This window comes from Parasteatoda tepidariorum, chromosome 8 (genome assembly GCF_982258835.1).
Source record: "Parasteatoda tepidariorum strain Cologne lab strain chromosome 8, Ptep-v5.0, whole genome shotgun sequence".
NCBI lineage: Eukaryota > Metazoa > Arthropoda > Arachnida > Araneae > Theridiidae > Parasteatoda > Parasteatoda tepidariorum.
The window spans coordinates 78130254-78146376 of record NC_141762.1 but is presented as its reverse complement, the minus strand read 5'-3'; the positions used below and the strand labels follow the sequence as shown (position 1 = coordinate 78146376).

The 16123-nt window shown below is 42.4% G+C and overlaps 34 non-coding genes across 34 annotated transcripts; all 34 read right to left on the bottom strand.

The window, feature by feature from the left end:
- Positions 1–1420: 1420 nt before the first annotated feature.
- TRNAG-GCC (transfer RNA glycine (anticodon GCC)) lies at positions 1421–1491 on the bottom strand. The gene has a single exon. It is a non-coding gene; the product is annotated as a tRNA-Gly (tRNA).
- Positions 1492–1683: 192 nt separating this feature from the next.
- On the bottom strand, positions 1684–1754 carry TRNAG-ACC (transfer RNA glycine (anticodon ACC)). Its single transcript has one exon. It is a non-coding gene; the product is annotated as a tRNA-Gly (tRNA).
- Positions 1755–1946: 192 nt separating this feature from the next.
- On the bottom strand, positions 1947–2017 carry TRNAG-GCC (transfer RNA glycine (anticodon GCC)). The gene has a single exon. It is a non-coding gene; the product is annotated as a tRNA-Gly (tRNA).
- A 192-nt stretch (positions 2018–2209) lies between these two features.
- Positions 2210–2280, bottom strand: TRNAG-GCC (transfer RNA glycine (anticodon GCC)). The gene has a single exon. It is a non-coding gene; the product is annotated as a tRNA-Gly (tRNA).
- A 192-nt stretch (positions 2281–2472) lies between these two features.
- Positions 2473–2543, bottom strand: TRNAG-GCC (transfer RNA glycine (anticodon GCC)). Its single transcript has one exon. It is a non-coding gene; the product is annotated as a tRNA-Gly (tRNA).
- Positions 2544–2735: 192 nt separating this feature from the next.
- Positions 2736–2806, bottom strand: TRNAG-GCC (transfer RNA glycine (anticodon GCC)). Its single transcript has one exon. It is a non-coding gene; the product is annotated as a tRNA-Gly (tRNA).
- Positions 2807–3261: 455 nt separating this feature from the next.
- On the bottom strand, positions 3262–3332 carry TRNAG-GCC (transfer RNA glycine (anticodon GCC)). The gene has a single exon. It is a non-coding gene; the product is annotated as a tRNA-Gly (tRNA).
- Positions 3333–3524: 192 nt separating this feature from the next.
- Positions 3525–3595, bottom strand: TRNAG-UCC (transfer RNA glycine (anticodon UCC)). Its single transcript has one exon. It is a non-coding gene; the product is annotated as a tRNA-Gly (tRNA).
- Positions 3596–4050: 455 nt separating this feature from the next.
- On the bottom strand, positions 4051–4121 carry TRNAG-GCC (transfer RNA glycine (anticodon GCC)). Its single transcript has one exon. It is a non-coding gene; the product is annotated as a tRNA-Gly (tRNA).
- A 981-nt stretch (positions 4122–5102) lies between these two features.
- TRNAG-GCC (transfer RNA glycine (anticodon GCC)) lies at positions 5103–5173 on the bottom strand. The gene has a single exon. It is a non-coding gene; the product is annotated as a tRNA-Gly (tRNA).
- A 192-nt stretch (positions 5174–5365) lies between these two features.
- On the bottom strand, positions 5366–5436 carry TRNAG-GCC (transfer RNA glycine (anticodon GCC)). Its single transcript has one exon. It is a non-coding gene; the product is annotated as a tRNA-Gly (tRNA).
- A 192-nt stretch (positions 5437–5628) lies between these two features.
- On the bottom strand, positions 5629–5699 carry TRNAG-UCC (transfer RNA glycine (anticodon UCC)). The gene has a single exon. It is a non-coding gene; the product is annotated as a tRNA-Gly (tRNA).
- A 455-nt stretch (positions 5700–6154) lies between these two features.
- TRNAG-GCC (transfer RNA glycine (anticodon GCC)) lies at positions 6155–6225 on the bottom strand. The gene has a single exon. It is a non-coding gene; the product is annotated as a tRNA-Gly (tRNA).
- A 718-nt stretch (positions 6226–6943) lies between these two features.
- Positions 6944–7014, bottom strand: TRNAG-GCC (transfer RNA glycine (anticodon GCC)). The gene has a single exon. It is a non-coding gene; the product is annotated as a tRNA-Gly (tRNA).
- Positions 7015–7995: 981 nt separating this feature from the next.
- On the bottom strand, positions 7996–8066 carry TRNAG-GCC (transfer RNA glycine (anticodon GCC)). The gene has a single exon. It is a non-coding gene; the product is annotated as a tRNA-Gly (tRNA).
- A 192-nt stretch (positions 8067–8258) lies between these two features.
- TRNAG-GCC (transfer RNA glycine (anticodon GCC)) lies at positions 8259–8329 on the bottom strand. Its single transcript has one exon. It is a non-coding gene; the product is annotated as a tRNA-Gly (tRNA).
- A 192-nt stretch (positions 8330–8521) lies between these two features.
- TRNAG-GCC (transfer RNA glycine (anticodon GCC)) lies at positions 8522–8592 on the bottom strand. The gene has a single exon. It is a non-coding gene; the product is annotated as a tRNA-Gly (tRNA).
- A 192-nt stretch (positions 8593–8784) lies between these two features.
- Positions 8785–8855, bottom strand: TRNAG-GCC (transfer RNA glycine (anticodon GCC)). Its single transcript has one exon. It is a non-coding gene; the product is annotated as a tRNA-Gly (tRNA).
- A 192-nt stretch (positions 8856–9047) lies between these two features.
- TRNAG-GCC (transfer RNA glycine (anticodon GCC)) lies at positions 9048–9118 on the bottom strand. Its single transcript has one exon. It is a non-coding gene; the product is annotated as a tRNA-Gly (tRNA).
- A 192-nt stretch (positions 9119–9310) lies between these two features.
- TRNAG-GCC (transfer RNA glycine (anticodon GCC)) lies at positions 9311–9381 on the bottom strand. Its single transcript has one exon. It is a non-coding gene; the product is annotated as a tRNA-Gly (tRNA).
- A 455-nt stretch (positions 9382–9836) lies between these two features.
- TRNAG-GCC (transfer RNA glycine (anticodon GCC)) lies at positions 9837–9907 on the bottom strand. Its single transcript has one exon. It is a non-coding gene; the product is annotated as a tRNA-Gly (tRNA).
- A 192-nt stretch (positions 9908–10099) lies between these two features.
- Positions 10100–10170, bottom strand: TRNAG-UCC (transfer RNA glycine (anticodon UCC)). Its single transcript has one exon. It is a non-coding gene; the product is annotated as a tRNA-Gly (tRNA).
- Positions 10171–10625: 455 nt separating this feature from the next.
- On the bottom strand, positions 10626–10696 carry TRNAG-GCC (transfer RNA glycine (anticodon GCC)). The gene has a single exon. It is a non-coding gene; the product is annotated as a tRNA-Gly (tRNA).
- Positions 10697–12728: 2032 nt separating this feature from the next.
- Positions 12729–12799, bottom strand: TRNAG-GCC (transfer RNA glycine (anticodon GCC)). The gene has a single exon. It is a non-coding gene; the product is annotated as a tRNA-Gly (tRNA).
- Positions 12800–12991: 192 nt separating this feature from the next.
- Positions 12992–13062, bottom strand: TRNAG-ACC (transfer RNA glycine (anticodon ACC)). Its single transcript has one exon. It is a non-coding gene; the product is annotated as a tRNA-Gly (tRNA).
- Positions 13063–13254: 192 nt separating this feature from the next.
- On the bottom strand, positions 13255–13325 carry TRNAG-GCC (transfer RNA glycine (anticodon GCC)). The gene has a single exon. It is a non-coding gene; the product is annotated as a tRNA-Gly (tRNA).
- Positions 13326–13516: 191 nt separating this feature from the next.
- TRNAG-ACC (transfer RNA glycine (anticodon ACC)) lies at positions 13517–13587 on the bottom strand. The gene has a single exon. It is a non-coding gene; the product is annotated as a tRNA-Gly (tRNA).
- A 192-nt stretch (positions 13588–13779) lies between these two features.
- On the bottom strand, positions 13780–13850 carry TRNAG-ACC (transfer RNA glycine (anticodon ACC)). The gene has a single exon. It is a non-coding gene; the product is annotated as a tRNA-Gly (tRNA).
- Positions 13851–14042: 192 nt separating this feature from the next.
- On the bottom strand, positions 14043–14113 carry TRNAG-GCC (transfer RNA glycine (anticodon GCC)). Its single transcript has one exon. It is a non-coding gene; the product is annotated as a tRNA-Gly (tRNA).
- Positions 14114–14304: 191 nt separating this feature from the next.
- Positions 14305–14375, bottom strand: TRNAG-GCC (transfer RNA glycine (anticodon GCC)). The gene has a single exon. It is a non-coding gene; the product is annotated as a tRNA-Gly (tRNA).
- A 192-nt stretch (positions 14376–14567) lies between these two features.
- On the bottom strand, positions 14568–14638 carry TRNAG-GCC (transfer RNA glycine (anticodon GCC)). The gene has a single exon. It is a non-coding gene; the product is annotated as a tRNA-Gly (tRNA).
- A 192-nt stretch (positions 14639–14830) lies between these two features.
- Positions 14831–14901, bottom strand: TRNAG-GCC (transfer RNA glycine (anticodon GCC)). Its single transcript has one exon. It is a non-coding gene; the product is annotated as a tRNA-Gly (tRNA).
- A 192-nt stretch (positions 14902–15093) lies between these two features.
- TRNAG-GCC (transfer RNA glycine (anticodon GCC)) lies at positions 15094–15164 on the bottom strand. Its single transcript has one exon. It is a non-coding gene; the product is annotated as a tRNA-Gly (tRNA).
- Positions 15165–15882: 718 nt separating this feature from the next.
- Positions 15883–15953, bottom strand: TRNAG-GCC (transfer RNA glycine (anticodon GCC)). Its single transcript has one exon. It is a non-coding gene; the product is annotated as a tRNA-Gly (tRNA).
- Between the last annotated feature and the right edge of the window lie 170 nt (positions 15954–16123).

The window sequence follows — 16123 nt, the reverse complement described above, 5'->3', positions numbered from 1 at the left end:
CTTGAATGAAATTTATTGCTTAAAAGATGGAAGAGTATGCACTCGGTCTTTCCATGATAAATGGATATCACAGAAAAATACAAAAATAATATAAAATCCATAAAAGTGCATCGGCCGGGAATCGAACCCGGGCCGCCCGCGTGGCAGGCGATCATTCTACCACTGAACCACCGATGCTCGAACTCGAGCAAGCTAGTTTCTCTGAGCGCTTCTACTCTTTCATAAGGAATGAGAGATTTTCTTTTTTGTACACCCTTTTCGCTTGAATGAAATTTATTGCTTAAAAAGATGGAAGAGTATGCACTCGGTCTTTCCATGATAAATGGATATCACAGAAAGATACAAAAATAATATAAAATCCATAAAAGTGCATCGGCCGGGAATCGAACCCGGGCCGCCCGCGTGGCAGGCGATCATTCTACCACTGAACCACCGATGCTCGAACTCGAGCAAGCTAGTTTCTCTGCAGCGCTTCTACTCTTTCATAAAGAATGAGAGATTTTCTTTTTTGTACACCCTTTTCGCTTGAATGAAATTTATTGCTTAAAAAGATGGAAGAGTATGCACTCGGTCTTTCCATGATAAATGGATATCACAGAAAGATACAAAAATAATATAAAATCCATAAAAGTGCATCGGCCGGGAATCGAACCCGGGCCGCCCGCGTGGCAGGCGATCATTCTACCACTGAACCACCGATGCTCGAACTCGAGCAAGCTAGTTTCTCTGCAGCGCTTCTACTCTTTCATAAAGAATGAGAGATTTTCTTTTTTGTACACCCTTTTCGCTTGAATGAAATTTATTGCTTAAAAAGATGGAAGAGTATGCACTCGGTCTTTCCATGATAAATGGATATCACAGAAAGATACAAAAATAATATAAAATCCATAAAAGTGCATCGGCCGGGAATCGAACCCGGGCCGCCCGCGTGGCAGGCGATCATTCTACCACTGAACCACCGATGCTCGAACTCGAGCAAGCTAGTTTCTCTGCAGCGCTTCTACTCTTTCATAAAGAATGAGAGATTTTCTTTTTTGTACACCCTTTTCGCTTGAATGAAATTTATTGCTTAAAAAGATGGAAGAGTATGCACTCGGTCTTTCCATGATAAATGGATATCACAGAAAGATACAAAAATAATATAAAATCCATAAAAGTGCATCGGCCGGGAATCGAACCCGGGCCGCCCACGTGGCAGGCGATCATTCTACCACTGAACCACCGATGCTCGAACTCGAGCAAGCTAGTTTCTCTGCAGCGCTTCTACTCTTTCATAAAGAATGAGAGATTTTCTTTTTTGTACACCCTTTTCGCTTGAATGAAATTTATTGCTTAAAAAGATGGAAGAGTATGCACTCGGTCTTTCCATGATAAATGGATATCACAGAAAGATACAAAAATAATATAAAATCCATAAAAGTGCATCGGCCGGGAATCGAACCCGGGCCGCCCGCGTGGCAGGCGAGCATTCTACCACTGAACCACCGATGCTCGAACTCGAGCAAGCTAATTTCTCTGCAGCGCTTTTACTCTTTCATAAAGAATGAGAGATTTTCCTTTTTGTACACCCTTTTCGCTTGGATGAAATTTATTGCTTAAAAAGATGGAAGAGTATGCACTCGGTCTTTCCATGATAAATGGATATCACAGAAAGATACAAAAATAATATAAAATCCATAAAAGTGCATCAGCCAGGAATCGAACCCGGGCCGCCCGCGTGGTCGGCGAGCTTTCTACCACTGAACCACCGATGCTCGAACTCGAGCAAGCTAGTTTCTCTGCAGCGCTTCTACTCTTTCATAAAGAATGAGAGATTTTCTTTTTTGTACACCCTTTTCGCTTGAATGAAATTTATTGCTTAAAAAGATGGAAGAGTATGCACTCGGTCTTTCCATGATAAATGGATATCACAGAAAGATACAAAAATAATATAAAATCCATAAAAGTGCATCGGCCGGGAATCGAACCCGGGCCGCCCGCGTGGCAGGCGAGCATTCTACCACTGAACCACCGATGCTCGAACTCGAGCAAGCTAGTTTCTCTGCAGCGCTTCTACTCTTTCATAAAGAATGAGAGATTTTCTTTTTTGTACACCCTTTTCGCTGGAATGAAATTTATTGCTTAAAAAGATGGAAGAGTATGCACTCGGTCTTTCCATGATAAATGGATATCACAGAAAGATACAAAAATAATATAAAATCCATAAAAGTGCATCGGCCGGGAATCGAACCCGGGCCGCCCGCGTGGCAGGCGAGCATTCTACCACTGAACCACCGATGCTCGAACTCGAGCAAGCTAGTTTCTCTGCAGCGCTTCTACTCTTTCATAAAGAATGAGAGATTTTCTTTTTTGTACACCCTTTTCGCTTGAATGAAATTTATTGCTTAAAAAGATGGAAGAGTATGCACTCGGTCTTTCCATGATAAATGGATATCACAGAAAGATACAAAAATAATATAAAATCCATAAAAGTGCATCGGCCGGGAATCGAACCCGGGCCGCCCGCGTGGCAGGCGAGCATTCTACCACTGAACCACCGATGCTCGAACTCGAGCAAGCTAGTTTCTCTGCAGCGCTTCTACTCTTTCATAAAGAATGAGAGATTTTCTTTTTTGTACACCCTTTTCGCTGGAATGAAATTTATTGCTTAAAAAGATGGAAGAGTATGCACTCGGTCTTTCCATGATAAATGGATATCACAGAAAGATACAAAAATAATATAAAATCCATAAAAGTGCATCGGCCGGGAATCGAACCCGGGCCGCCCGCGTGGCAGGCGAGCATTCTACCACTGAACCACCGATGCTCGAACTCGAGCAAGCTAGTTTCTCTGCAGCGCTTCTACTCTTTCATAAAGAATGAGAGATTTTCTTTTTTGTACACCCTTTTCGCTTGAATGAAATTTATTGCTTAAAAAGATGGAAGAGTATGCACTCGGTCTTTCCATGATAAATGGATATCACAGAAAGATACAAAAATAATATAAAATCCATGAAAGCGCATCGGCCGGGAATCGAACCCGGGCCGCCCGCGTGGCAGGCGAGCACTCTACCACTGAACCACCGATGCTCGAACTCGAGCAAGCTAGTTTCTCTGCAGCGCTTCTACTCTTTCATAAAGAATGAGAGATTTTCCTTTTTGTACACCCTTTTCGCTTGAATGAAATTTATTGCTTAAAAAGATGGAAGAGTATGCACTCGGTCTTTCCATGATAAATGGATATCACAGAAAAATACAAAAATAATATAAAATCCATAAAAGTGCATCGGCCGGGAATCGAACCCGGGCCGCCCGCGTGGCAGGCGAGCATTCTACCACTGAACCACCGATGCTCGAACTCGAGCAAGCTAGTTTCTCTGCAGCGCTTCTACTCTTTCATAAAGAATGAGAGATTTTCATTTTTGTACACCCTTTTCGCTTGAATGAAATTTATTGCTTAAAAAGATGCAAGAGTATGCACTCGGTCTTTCCATGATAAATGGATATCAAAGAAAGATGCAAAAATAATATAAAATCCATTAAAGTGCATCGGCCGGGAATCGAACCCGGGCCGCCCGCGTGGAAGGCGAGCATTCTACCACTGAACCACCGATGCTCGAACTCGAGCAAGCTAGTTTCTCTGCAGCGCTTGTACTCTTTCATAAAGAATGAGAGATTTTCTTTTTTGTACAACCTTTTCGCTTGAATGAAATTTATTGCTTAAAAAGATGGAAGAGTATGCACTCGTTCTTTCCATGATAAACGGATATCACAGAAAGATACAAAAATAATATAAAATCCATAAAAGTGCATCGGCCGGGAATCGAACCCGGGCCGCCCGGGAGGCAGGCGAGCATTCTACCACTGAACCACCGATGCTCAAACTCGAGCAAGCTAGTTTCTCTGCAGCGCTTCTACTCTTTCATAAAGAATGAGAGATTTTCTTTTTTGTACACCCTTTTCGCTTGAATGAAATTTATTGCTTCAAAAGATGGAAGAGTATGCACTCGGTCTTTCCATGATAAATGGATATCACAGAAAGATACAAAAATAATATAAAATCCATAAAAGTGCATCGGCCGGGAATCGAACCCGGGCCGCCCGCGTGGCAGGCGAGCATTCTACCACTGAACCACCGATGCTCGAACTCGAGCAAGCTAGTTTCTCTGCAGCGCTTCTACTCTTTCATAAAAAATGAGAGATTTTCATTTTTGTACACCCTTTTCGCTTGAATGAAATTTATTGCTTAAAAAGATGCAAGAGTATGCACTCGGTCTTTCCATGATAAACGGATATCACAGAAAGATACAAAAATAATATAAAATCCATAAAAGTGCATCGGCCGGGAATCGAACCCGGGCCGCCCGGGAGGCAGGCGAGCATTCTACCACTGAACCACCGATGCTCGAACTCGAGCAAGCTAGTTTCTCTGCAGCGCTTCTACTCTTTCATAAAGAATGAGAGATTTTCTTTTTTGTACACCCTTTTCGCTTGAATGAAATTTATTGCTTTAAAAGATGGAAGAGTATGCACTCGGTCTTTCCATGATAAATGGATATCACAGAAAGATACAAAAATAATATAAAATCCATAAAAGTGCATCGGCCGGGAATCGAACCCGGGCCACCCGCGTGGCAGGCGAGCATTCTACCACTAAACCACCGATGCTCGAACTCGAGCAAGCTAGTTTCTCTGCAGCGCTTCTACTCTTTCATAAAGAATGAGAGATTTTCTTTTTTGTACACCCTTTTCGCTTGAATGAAATTTATTGCTTTAAAAGATGGAAGAGTATGCACTCGGTCTTTCCATGATAAATGGATATCACAGAAAGATACAAAAATAATATAAAATCCATAAAAGTGCATCGGCCGGGAATCGAACCCGGGCCACCCGCGTGGCAGGCGAGCATTCTACCACTAAACCACCGATGCTCGAACTCGAGCAAGCTAGTTTCTCTGCAGCGCTTCTACTCTTTCATAAAGAATGAGAGATTTTCTTTTTTGTACACCCTTTTCGCTTGAATGAAATTTATTGCTTAAAAAGATGGAAGAGTATGCACTCGGTCTTTCCATGATAAATGGATATCACAGAAAGATACAAAAATAATATAAAATCCATAAAAGTGCATCGGCCGGGAATCGAACCCGGGCCGCCCGCGTGGCAGGCGAGCATTCTACCACTGAACCACCGATGCTCGAACTCGAGCAAGCTAGTTTCTCTGCAGCGCTTCTACTCTTTCATAAAGAATGAGAGATTTTCTTTTTTGTACACCCTTTTCGCTGGAATGAAATTTATTGCTTAAAAAGATGGAAGAGTATGCACTCGGTCTTTCCATGATAAATGGATATCACAGAAAAATACAAAAATAATATAAAATCCATAAAAGTGCATCGGCCGGGAATCGAACCCGGGCCGCCCGCGTGGCAGGCGAGCATTCTACCACTGAACCACCGATGCTCGAACTCGAGCAAGCTAGTTTCTCTGCAGCGCTTCTACTCTTTCATAAAGAATGAGAGATTTTCATTTTTGTACACCCTTTTCGCTTGAATGAAATTTATTGCTTAAAAAGATGCAAGAGTATGCACTCGGTCTTTCCATGATAAATGGATATCACAGAAAGATGCAAAAATAATATAAAATCCATTAAAGTGCATCGGCCGGGAATCGAACCCGGGCCGCCCGCGTGGAAGGCGAGCATTCTACCACTGAACCACCGATGCTCGAACTCGAGCAAGCTAGTTTCTCTGCAGCGCTTGTACTCTTTCATAAAGAATGAGAGATTTTCTTTTTTGTACAACCTTTTCGCTTGAATGAAATTTATTGCTTAAAAAGATGGAAGAGTATGCACTCGTTCTTTCCATGATAAACGGATATCACAGAAAGATACAAAAATAATATAAAATCCATAAAAGTGCATCGGCCGGGAATCGAACCCGGGCCGCCCGGGAGGCAGGCGAGCATTCTACCACTGAACCACCGATGCTCGAACTCGAGCAAGCTAGTTTCTCTGCAGCGCTTCTACTCTTTCATAAAGAATGAGAGATTTTCTTTTTTGTACACCCTTTTCGCTTGAATGAAATTTATTGCTTCAAAAGATGGAAGAGTATGCACTCGGTCTTTCCATGATAAATGGATATCACAGAAAGATACAAAAATAATATAAAATCCATAAAAGTGCATCGGCCGGGAATCGAACCCGGGCCGCCCGCGTGGCAGGCGAGCATTCTACCACTGAACCACCGATGCTCGAACTCGAGCAAGCTAGTTTCTCTGCAGCGCTTCTACTCTTTCATAAAAAATGAGAGATTTTCATTTTTGTACACCCTTTTCGCTTGAATGAAATTTATTGCTTAAAAAGATGCAAGAGTATGCACTCGGTCTTTCCATGATAAACGGATATCACAGAAAGATACAAAAATAATATAAAATCCATAAAAGTGCATCGGCCGGGAATCGAACCCGGGCCGCCCGGGAGGCAGGCGAGCATTCTACCACTGAACCACCGATGCTCGAACTCGAGCAAGCTAGTTTCTCTGCAGCGCTTCTACTCTTTCATAAAGAATGAGAGATTTTCTTTTTTGTACACCCTTTTCGCTTGAATGAAATTTATTGCTTTAAAAGATGGAAGAGTATGCACTCGGTCTTTCCATGATAAATGGATATCACAGAAAGATACAAAAATAATATAAAATCCATAAAAGTGCATCGGCCGGGAATCGAACCCGGGCCGCCCGGGAGGCAGGCGAGCATTCTACCACTGAACCACCGATGCTCGAACTCGAGCAAGCTAGTTTCTCTGCAGCGCTTCTACTCTTTCATAAAGAATGAGAGATTTTCTTTTTTGTACACCCTTTTCGCTTGAATGAAATTTATTGCTTCAAAAGATGGAAGAGTATGCACTCGGTCTTTCCATGATAAATGGATATCACAGAAAGATACAAAAATAATATAAAATCCATAAAAGTGCATCGGCCGGGAATCGAACCCGGGCCGCCCGCGTGGCAGGCGAGCATTCTACCACTGAACCACCGATGCTCGAACTCGAGCAAGCTAGTTTCTCTGCAGCGCTTCTACTCTTTCATAAAAAATGAGAGATTTTCATTTTTGTACACCCTTTTCGCTTGAATGAAATTTATTGCTTAAAAAGATGCAAGAGTATGCACTCGGTCTTTCCATGATAAACGGATATCACAGAAAGATACAAAAATAATATAAAATCCATAAAAGTGCATCGGCCGGGAATCGAACCCGGGCCGCCCGGGAGGCAGGCGAGCATTCTACCACTGAACCACCGATGCTCGAACTCGAGCAAGCTAGTTTCTCTGCAGCGCTTCTACTCTTTCATAAAGAATGAGAGATTTTCTTTTTTGTACACCCTTTTCGCTTGAATGAAATTTATTGCTTTAAAAGATGGAAGAGTATGCACTCGGTCTTTCCATGATAAATGGATATCACAGAAAGATACAAAAATAATATAAAATCCATAAAAGTGCATCGGCCGGGAATCGAACCCGGGCCACCCGCGTGGCAGGCGAGCATTCTACCACTAAACCACCGATGCTCGAACTCGAGCAAGCTAGTTTCTCTGCAGCGCTTCTACTCTTTCATAAAGAATGAGAGATTTTCTTTTTTGTACACCCTTTTCGCTTGAATGAAATTTATTGCTTTAAAAGATGGAAGAGTATGCACTCGGTCTTTCCATGATAAATGGATATCACAGAAAGATACAAAAATAATATAAAATCCATAAAAGTGCATCGGCCGGGAATCGAACCCGGGCCACCCGCGTGGCAGGCGAGCATTCTACCACTAAACCACCGATGCTCGAACTCGAGCAAGCTAGTTTCTCTGCAGCGCTTCTACTCTTTCATAAAGAATGAGAGATTTTCTTTTTTGTACACCCTTTTCTCTTGAATGAAATTTATTGCTTAAAAAGATGGAAGAGTATGCACTCGGTCTTTCCATGATAAATGGATATCACAGAAAGATACAAAAATAATATAAAATCCATAAAAGTGCATCGGCCGGGAATCGAACCCGGGCCGCCCGCGTGGCAGGCGAGCATTCTACCACTGAACCACCGATGCTCGAACTCGAGCAAGCTAGTTTCTCTGCAGCGCTTCTACTCTTTCATAAAGAATGAGAGATTTTCTTTTTTGTACACCCTTTTCGCTGGAATGAAATTTATTGCTTAAAAAGATGGAAGAGTATGCACTCGGTCTTTCCATGATAAATGGATATCACAGAAAGATACAAAAATAATATAAAATCCATAAAAGTGCATCGGCCGGGAATCGAACCCGGGCCGCCCGCGTGGCAGGCGAGCATTCTACCACTGAACCACCGATGCTCGAACTCGAGCAAGCTAGTTTCTCTGCAGCGCTTCTACTCTTTCATAAAGAATGAGAGATTTTCTTTTTTGTACACCCTTTTCGCTTGAATGAAATTTATTGCTTAAAAAGATGGAAGAGTATGCACTCGGTCTTTCCATGATAAATGGATATCACAGAAAGATACAAAAATAATATAAAATCCATAAAAGTGCATCGGCCGGGAATCGAACCCGGGCCGCCCGCGTGGCAGGCGAGCATTCTACCACTGAACCACCGATGCTCGAACTCGAGCAAGCTAGTTTCTCTGCAGCGCTTCTACTCTTTCATAAAGAATGAGAGATTTTCTTTTTTGTACACCCTTTTCGCTGGAATGAAATTTATTGCTTAAAAAGATGGAAGAGTATGCACTCGGTCTTTCCATGATAAATGGATATCACAGAAAGATACAAAAATAATATAAAATCCATAAAAGTGCATCGGCCGGGAATCGAACCCGGGCCGCCCGCGTGGCAGGCGAGCATTCTACCACTGAACCACCGATGCTCGAACTCGAGCAAGCTAGTTTCTCTGCAGCGCTTCTACTCTTTCATAAAGAATGAGAGATTTTCTTTTTTGTACACCCTTTTCGCTTGAATGAAATTTATTGCTTAAAAAGATGGAAGAGTATGCACTCGGTCTTTCCATGATAAATGGATATCACAGAAAGATACAAAAATAATATAAAATCCATAAAAGTGCATCGGCCGGGAATCGAACCCGGGCCGCCCGCGTGGCAGGCGAGCATTCTACCACTGAACCACCGATGCTCGAACTTGAGCAAGCTAGTTTCTCTGCAGCGCTTCTACTCTTTCATAAAGAATGAGAGATTTTCTTTTTTGTACACCCTTTTCGCTGGAATGAAATTTATTGCTTAAAAAGATGGAAGAGTATGCACTCGGTCTTTCCATGATAAATGGATATCACAGAAAGATACAAAAATAATATAAAATCCATAAAAGTGCATCGGCCGGGAATCGAACCCGGGCCGCCCGCGTGGCAGGCGAGCATTCTACCACTGAACCACCGATGCTCGAACTCGAGCAAGCTAGTTTCTCTGCAGCGCTTCTACTCTTTCATAAAGAATGAGAGATTTTCTTTTTTGTACACCCTTTTCGCTTGAATGAAATTTATTGCTTAAAAAGATGGAAGAGTATGCACTCGGTCTTTCCATGATAAATGGATATCACAGAAAGATACAAAAATAATATAAAATCCATGAAAGTGCATCGGCCGGGAATCGAACCCGGGCCGCCCGCGTGGCAGGCGAGCACTCTACCACTGAACCACCGATGCTCGAACTCGAGCAAGCTAGTTTCTCTGCAGCGCTTCTACTCTTTCATAAAGAATGAGAGATTTTCCTTTTTGTACACCCTTTTCGCTTGAATGAAATTTATTGCTTAAAAAGATGGAAGAGTATGCACTCGGTCTTTCCATGATAAATGGATATCACAGAAAAATACAAAAATAATATAAAATCCATAAAAGTGCATCGGCCGGGAATCGAACCCGGGCCGCCCGCGTGGCAGGCGAGCATTCTACCACTGAACCACCGATGCTCGAACTCGAGCAAGCTAGTTTCTCTGCAGCGCTTCTACTCTTTCATAAAGAATGAGAGATTTTCATTTTTGTACACCCTTTTCGCTTGAATGAAATTTATTGCTTAAAAAGATGCAAGAGTATGCACTCGGTCTTTCCATGATAAATGGATATCACAGAAAGATGCAAAAATAATATAAAATCCATTAAAGTGCATCGGCCGGGAATCGAACCCGGGCCGCCCGCGTGGAAGGCGAGCATTCTACCACTGAACCACCGATGCTCGAACTCGAGCAAGCTAGTTTCTCTGCAGCGCTTGTACTCTTTCATAAAGAATGAGAGATTTTCTTTTTTGTACAACCTTTTCGCTTGAATGAAATTTATTGCTTAAAAAGATGGAAGAGTATGCACTCGTTCTTTCCATGATAAACGGATATCACAGAAAGATACAAAAATAATATAAAATCCATAAAAGTGCATCGGCCGGGAATCGAACCCGGGCCGCCCGGGAGGCAGGCGAGCATTCTACCACTGAACCACCGATGCTCGAACTCGAGCAAGCTAGTTTCTCTGCAGCGCTTCTACTCTTTCATAAAGAATGAGAGATTTTCTTTTTTGTACACCCTTTTCGCTTGAATGAAATTTATTGCTTCAAAAGATGGAAGAGTATGCACTCGGTCTTTCCATGATAAATGGATATCACAGAAAGATACAAAAATAATATAAAATCCATAAAAGTGCATCGGCCGGGAATCGAACCCGGGCCGCCCGCGTGGCAGGCGAGCATTCTACCACTGAACCACCGATGCTCGAACTCGAGCAAGCTAGTTTCTCTGCAGCGCTTCTACTCTTTCATAAAAAATGAGAGATTTTCATTTTTGTACACCCTTTTCGCTTGAATGAAATTTATTGCTTAAAAAGATGCAAGAGTATGCACTCGGTCTTTCCATGATAAACGGATATCACAGAAAGATACAAAAATAATATAAAATCCATAAAAGTGCATCGGCCGGGAATCGAACCCGGGCCGCCCGGGAGGCAGGCGAGCATTCTACCACTGAACCACCGATGCTCGAACTCGAGCAAGCTAGTTTCTCTGCAGCGCTTCTACTCTTTCATAAAGAATGAGAGATTTTCTTTTTTGTACACCCTTTTCGCTTGAATGAAATTTATTGCTTTAAAAGATGGAAGAGTATGCACTCGGTCTTTCCATGATAAATGGATATCACAGAAAGATACAAAAATAATATAAAATCCATAAAAGTGCATCGGCCGGGAATCGAACCCGGGCCACCCGCGTGGCAGGCGAGCATTCTACCACTAAACCACCGATGCTCGAACTCGAGCAAGCTAGTTTCTCTGCAGCGCTTCTACTCTTTCATAAAGAATGAGAGATTTTCTTTTTTGTACACCCTTTTCGCTTGAATGAAATTTATTGCTTTAAAAGATGGAAGAGTATGCACTCGGTCTTTCCATGATAAATGGATATCACAGAAAGATACAAAAATAATATAAAATCCATAAAAGTGCATCGGCCGGGAATCGAACCCGGGCCACCCGCGTGGCAGGCGAGCATTCTACCACTAAACCACCGATGCTCGAACTCGAGCAAGCTAGTTTCTCTGCAGCGCTTCTACTCTTTCATAAAGAATGAGAGATTTTCTTTTTTGTACACCCTTTTCGCTTGAATGAAATTTATTGCTTTAAAAGATGGAAGAGTATGCACTCGGTCTTTCCATGATAAATGGATATCACAGAAAGATACAAAAATAATATAAAATCCATAAAAGTGCATCGGCCGGGAATCGAACCCGGGCCACCCGCGTGGCAGGCGAGCATTCTACCACTAAACCACCGATGCTCGAACTCGAGCAAGCTAGTTTCTCTGCAGCGCTTCTACTCTTTCATAAAGAATGAGAGATTTTCTTTTTTGTACACCCTTTTCGCTTGAATGAAATTTATTGCTTTAAAAGATGGAAGAGTATGCACTCGGTCTTTCCATGATAAATGGATATCACAGAAAGATACAAAAATAATATAAAATCCATAAAAGTGCATCGGCCGGGAATCGAACCCGGGCCACCCGCGTGGCAGGCGAGCATTCTACCACTAAACCACCGATGCTCGAACTCGAGCAAGCTAGTTTCTCTGCAGCGCTTCTTCTCTTTCATAAAGAATGAGAGATTTTCTTTTTTGTACACCCTTTTCGCTTGAATGAAATTTATTGCTTTAAAAGATGGAAGAGTATGCACTCGGTCTTTCCACGATAAATGGATATCACAGAAAGATACAAAAATAATATAAAATCCATAAAGTGCATCGGCCGGGAATCGAACCCGGGCCACCCGCGTGGCAGGCGAGCATTCTACCACTAAACCACCGATGCTCGAACTCGAGCAAGCTAGTTTCTCTGCAGCGCTTCTACTCTTTCATAAAGAATGAGAGATTTTCTTTTTTGTACACCCTTTTCGCTTGAATGAAATTTATTGCTTTAAAAGATGGAAGAGTATGCACTCGGTCTTTCCATGATAAATGGATATCACAGAAAGATACAAAAATAATATAAAATCCATAAAAGTGCATCGGCCGGGAATCGAACCCGGGCCACCCGCGTGGCAGGCGAGCATTCTACCACTAAACCACCGATGCTCGAACTCGAGCAAGCTAGTTTCTCTGCAGCGCTTCTACTCTTTCATAAAGAATGAGAGATTTTCTTTTTTGTACACCCTTTTCGCTTGAATGAAATTTATTGCTTAAAAAGATGGAAGAGTATGCACTCGGTCTTTCCATGATAAATGGATATCACAGAAAGATACAAAAATAATATAAAATCCATAAAAGTGCATCGGCCGGGAATCGAACCCGGGCCGCCCGCGTGGCAGGCGAGCATTCTACCACTGAACCACCGATGCTCGAACTCGAGCAAGCTAATTTCTCTGCAGCGCTTCTACTCTTTCATAAAGAATGAGAGATTTTCCTTTTTGTACACCCTTTTCGCTTGGATGAAATTTATTGCTTAAAAAGATGGAAGAGTATGCACTCGGTCTTTCCATGATAAATGGATATCACAGAAAGATACAAAAATAATATAAAATCCATAAAAGTGCATCAGCCAGGAATCGAACCCGGGCCGCCCGCGTGGTCGGCGAGCTTTCTACCACTGAACCACCGATGCTCGAACTCGAGCAAGCTAGTTTCTCTGCAGCGCTTCTACTCTTTCATAAAGAATGAGAGATTTTCTTTTTTGTACACCCTTTTCGCTTGAATGAAATTTATTGCTTAAAAAGATGGAAGAGTATGCACTCGGTCTTTCCATGATAAATGGATATCACAGAAAGATACGTAAATAATATAAATTCCATAAAAGTGCATCGGCCGGGAATCGAACCCGGGCCGCCCGCGTGGCAGGCGAGCATTCTACCACTGAACCACCGATGCTCGAACTCGAGCAAGCTAGTTTCTCTGAGCGCTTCTACTCTTTCATAAGGAATGAGAGATTTTCTTTTTTGTACACCCTTTTCGCTTGAATGAAATTTATTGCTTAAAAAGATGGAAGAGTATGCACTCGGTCTTTCCATGATAAATGGATATCACAGAAAGATACAAAAATAATATAAAATCCATAAAAGTGCATCAGCCAGGAATCGAACCCGGGCCGCCCGCGTGGTCGGCGAGCATTCTACCACTGAACCACCGATGCTCGAACTCGAGCAAGCTAATTTCTCTGCAGCGCTTCTACTCTTTCATAAAGAATGAGAGATTTTCCTTTTTGTACACCCTTTTCGCTTGGATGAAATTTATTGCTTAAAAAGATGGAAGAGTATGCACTCGGTCTTTCCATGATAAATGGATATCACAGAAAGATACAAAAATAATATAAAATCCATAAAAGTGCATCAGCCAGGAATCGAACCCGGGCCGCCCGCGTGGTCGGCGAGCTTTCTACCACTGAACCACCGATGCTCGAACTCGAGCAAGCTAGTTTCTCTGCAGCGCTTCTACTCTTTCATAAAGAATGAGAGATTTTCTTTTTTGTACACCCTTTTCGCTTGAATGAAATTTATTGCTTAAAAAGATGGAAGAGTATGCACTCGGTCTTTCCATGATAAATGGATATCACAGAAAGATACGTAAATAATATAAATTCCATAAAAGTGCATCGGCCGGGAATCGAACCCGGGCCGCCCGCGTGGCAGGCGAGCATTCTACCACTGAACCACCGATGCTCGAACTCGAGCAAGCTAGTTTCTCTGAGCGCTTCTACTCTTTCATAAGGAATGAGAGATTTTCTTTTTTGTACACCCTTTTCGCTTGAATGAAATTTATTGCTTAAAAAGATGAAAGAGTATGCACTCGGTCTTTCCATGATAAACGGATATCACAGAAAGATACAAAAATAATATAAAATCTATAAAAGTGCATCGGCCGGGAATCGAACCCGGGCCGCCCGCGTGGCAGGCGAGCATTCTACCACTGAACCACCGATGCTCGAACTCGAGCAAGCTAGTTTCTCTGCAGCGCTTATACTCTTTCATAAAGAATGAGAGATTTTCTTTTTTGTACACCCTTTTCGCTTGAATGAAATTTATTGCTTCAAAAGATGGAAGAGTATGCACTCGGTCTTTCCATGATAAATGGATATCACAGAAAGATACAAAAATAATATAAAATCCATAAAAGTGCATCGGCCGGGAATCGAACCCGGGCCGCCCGCGTGGCAGGCGAGCATTCTACCACTGAACCACCGATGCTCGAACTCGAGCAAGCTAGTTTCTCTGCAGCGCTTCTACTCTTTCATAAAAAATGAGAGATTTTCATTTTTGTACACCCTTTTCGCTTGAATGAAATTTATTGCTTCAAAAGATGGAAGAGTATGCACTCGGTCTTTCCATGATAAATGGATATCACAGAAAGATACAAAAATAATATAAAATCCATAAAAGTGCATCGGCCGGGAATCGAACCCGGGCCGCCCGCGTGGCAGGCGAGCATTCTACCACTGAACCACCGATGCTCGAACTCGAGCAAGCTAGTTTCTCTGCAGCGCTTCTACTCTTTCATAAAAAATGAGAGATTTTCATTTTTGTACACCCTTTTCGCTTGAATGAAATTTATTGCTTAAAAAGATGCAAGAGTATGCACTCGGTCTTTCCATGATAAACGGATATCACAGAAAGATACAAAAATAATATAAAATCCATAAAAGTGCATCGGCCGGGAATCGAACCCGGGCCGCCCGCGTGGCAGGCGAGCATTCTACCACTGAACCACCGATGCTCGAACTCGAGCAAGCTAGTTTCTCTGCAGCGCTTCTACTCTTTCATAAAGAATGAGAGATTTTCTTTTTTGTACACCCTTTTCGCTTGAATGAAATTTATTGCTTTAAAAGATGGAAGAGTATGCACTCGGTCTTTCCATGACAAATGGATATCACAGAAAAATACAAAAATAATATAAAATCCATAAAAGGGCATCGGCCGGGAATCGAACCCGGGCCGCCCGCGTGGCAGGCGAGCATTCTACCACTGAACCACCGATGCTCGAACTCGAGCAAGCTAGTTTCTCTGCAGCGCTTCTACTCTTTCATAAAGAATGAGAGATTTTCATTTTTGTACACCCTTTTCGCTTGAATGAAATTTATTGCTTAAAAAGATGCAAGAGTATGCACTCGGTCTTTCCATGATAAACGGATATCACAGAAAGATACAAAAATAATATAAAATCCATAAAAGTGCATCGGCCGGGAATCGAACTCGGGCCGCCCGCGTGGCAGGCGAGCATTCTACCACTGAACCACCGATGCTCGAACTCGAGCAAGCTAGTTTCTCTGCAGCGCTTCTACTCTTTCATAAAGAATGAGAGATTTTCATTTTTGTACACCCTTTTCGCTTGAATGAAATTTATTGCTTAAAAAGATGCAAGAGTATGCACTCGGTCTTTCCATGATAAACGGATATCACAGAAAGATACAAAAATAATATAAAATCCATAAAAGTGCATCGGCCGGGAATCGAACCCGGGCCGCCCGCGTGGCAGGCGAGCATTCTACCACTGAACCACCGATGCTCGAACTCGAGCAAGCTAGTTTCTCTGCAGCGCTTCTACTCTTTCATAAAGAATGAGAGATTTTCATTTTTGTACACCCTTTTCGCTTGAATGAAATTTATTGCTTTAAAAGATGGAAGAGTATGCACTCGGTCTTTCCATGATAAACGGATATCACAGAAAAATACAAA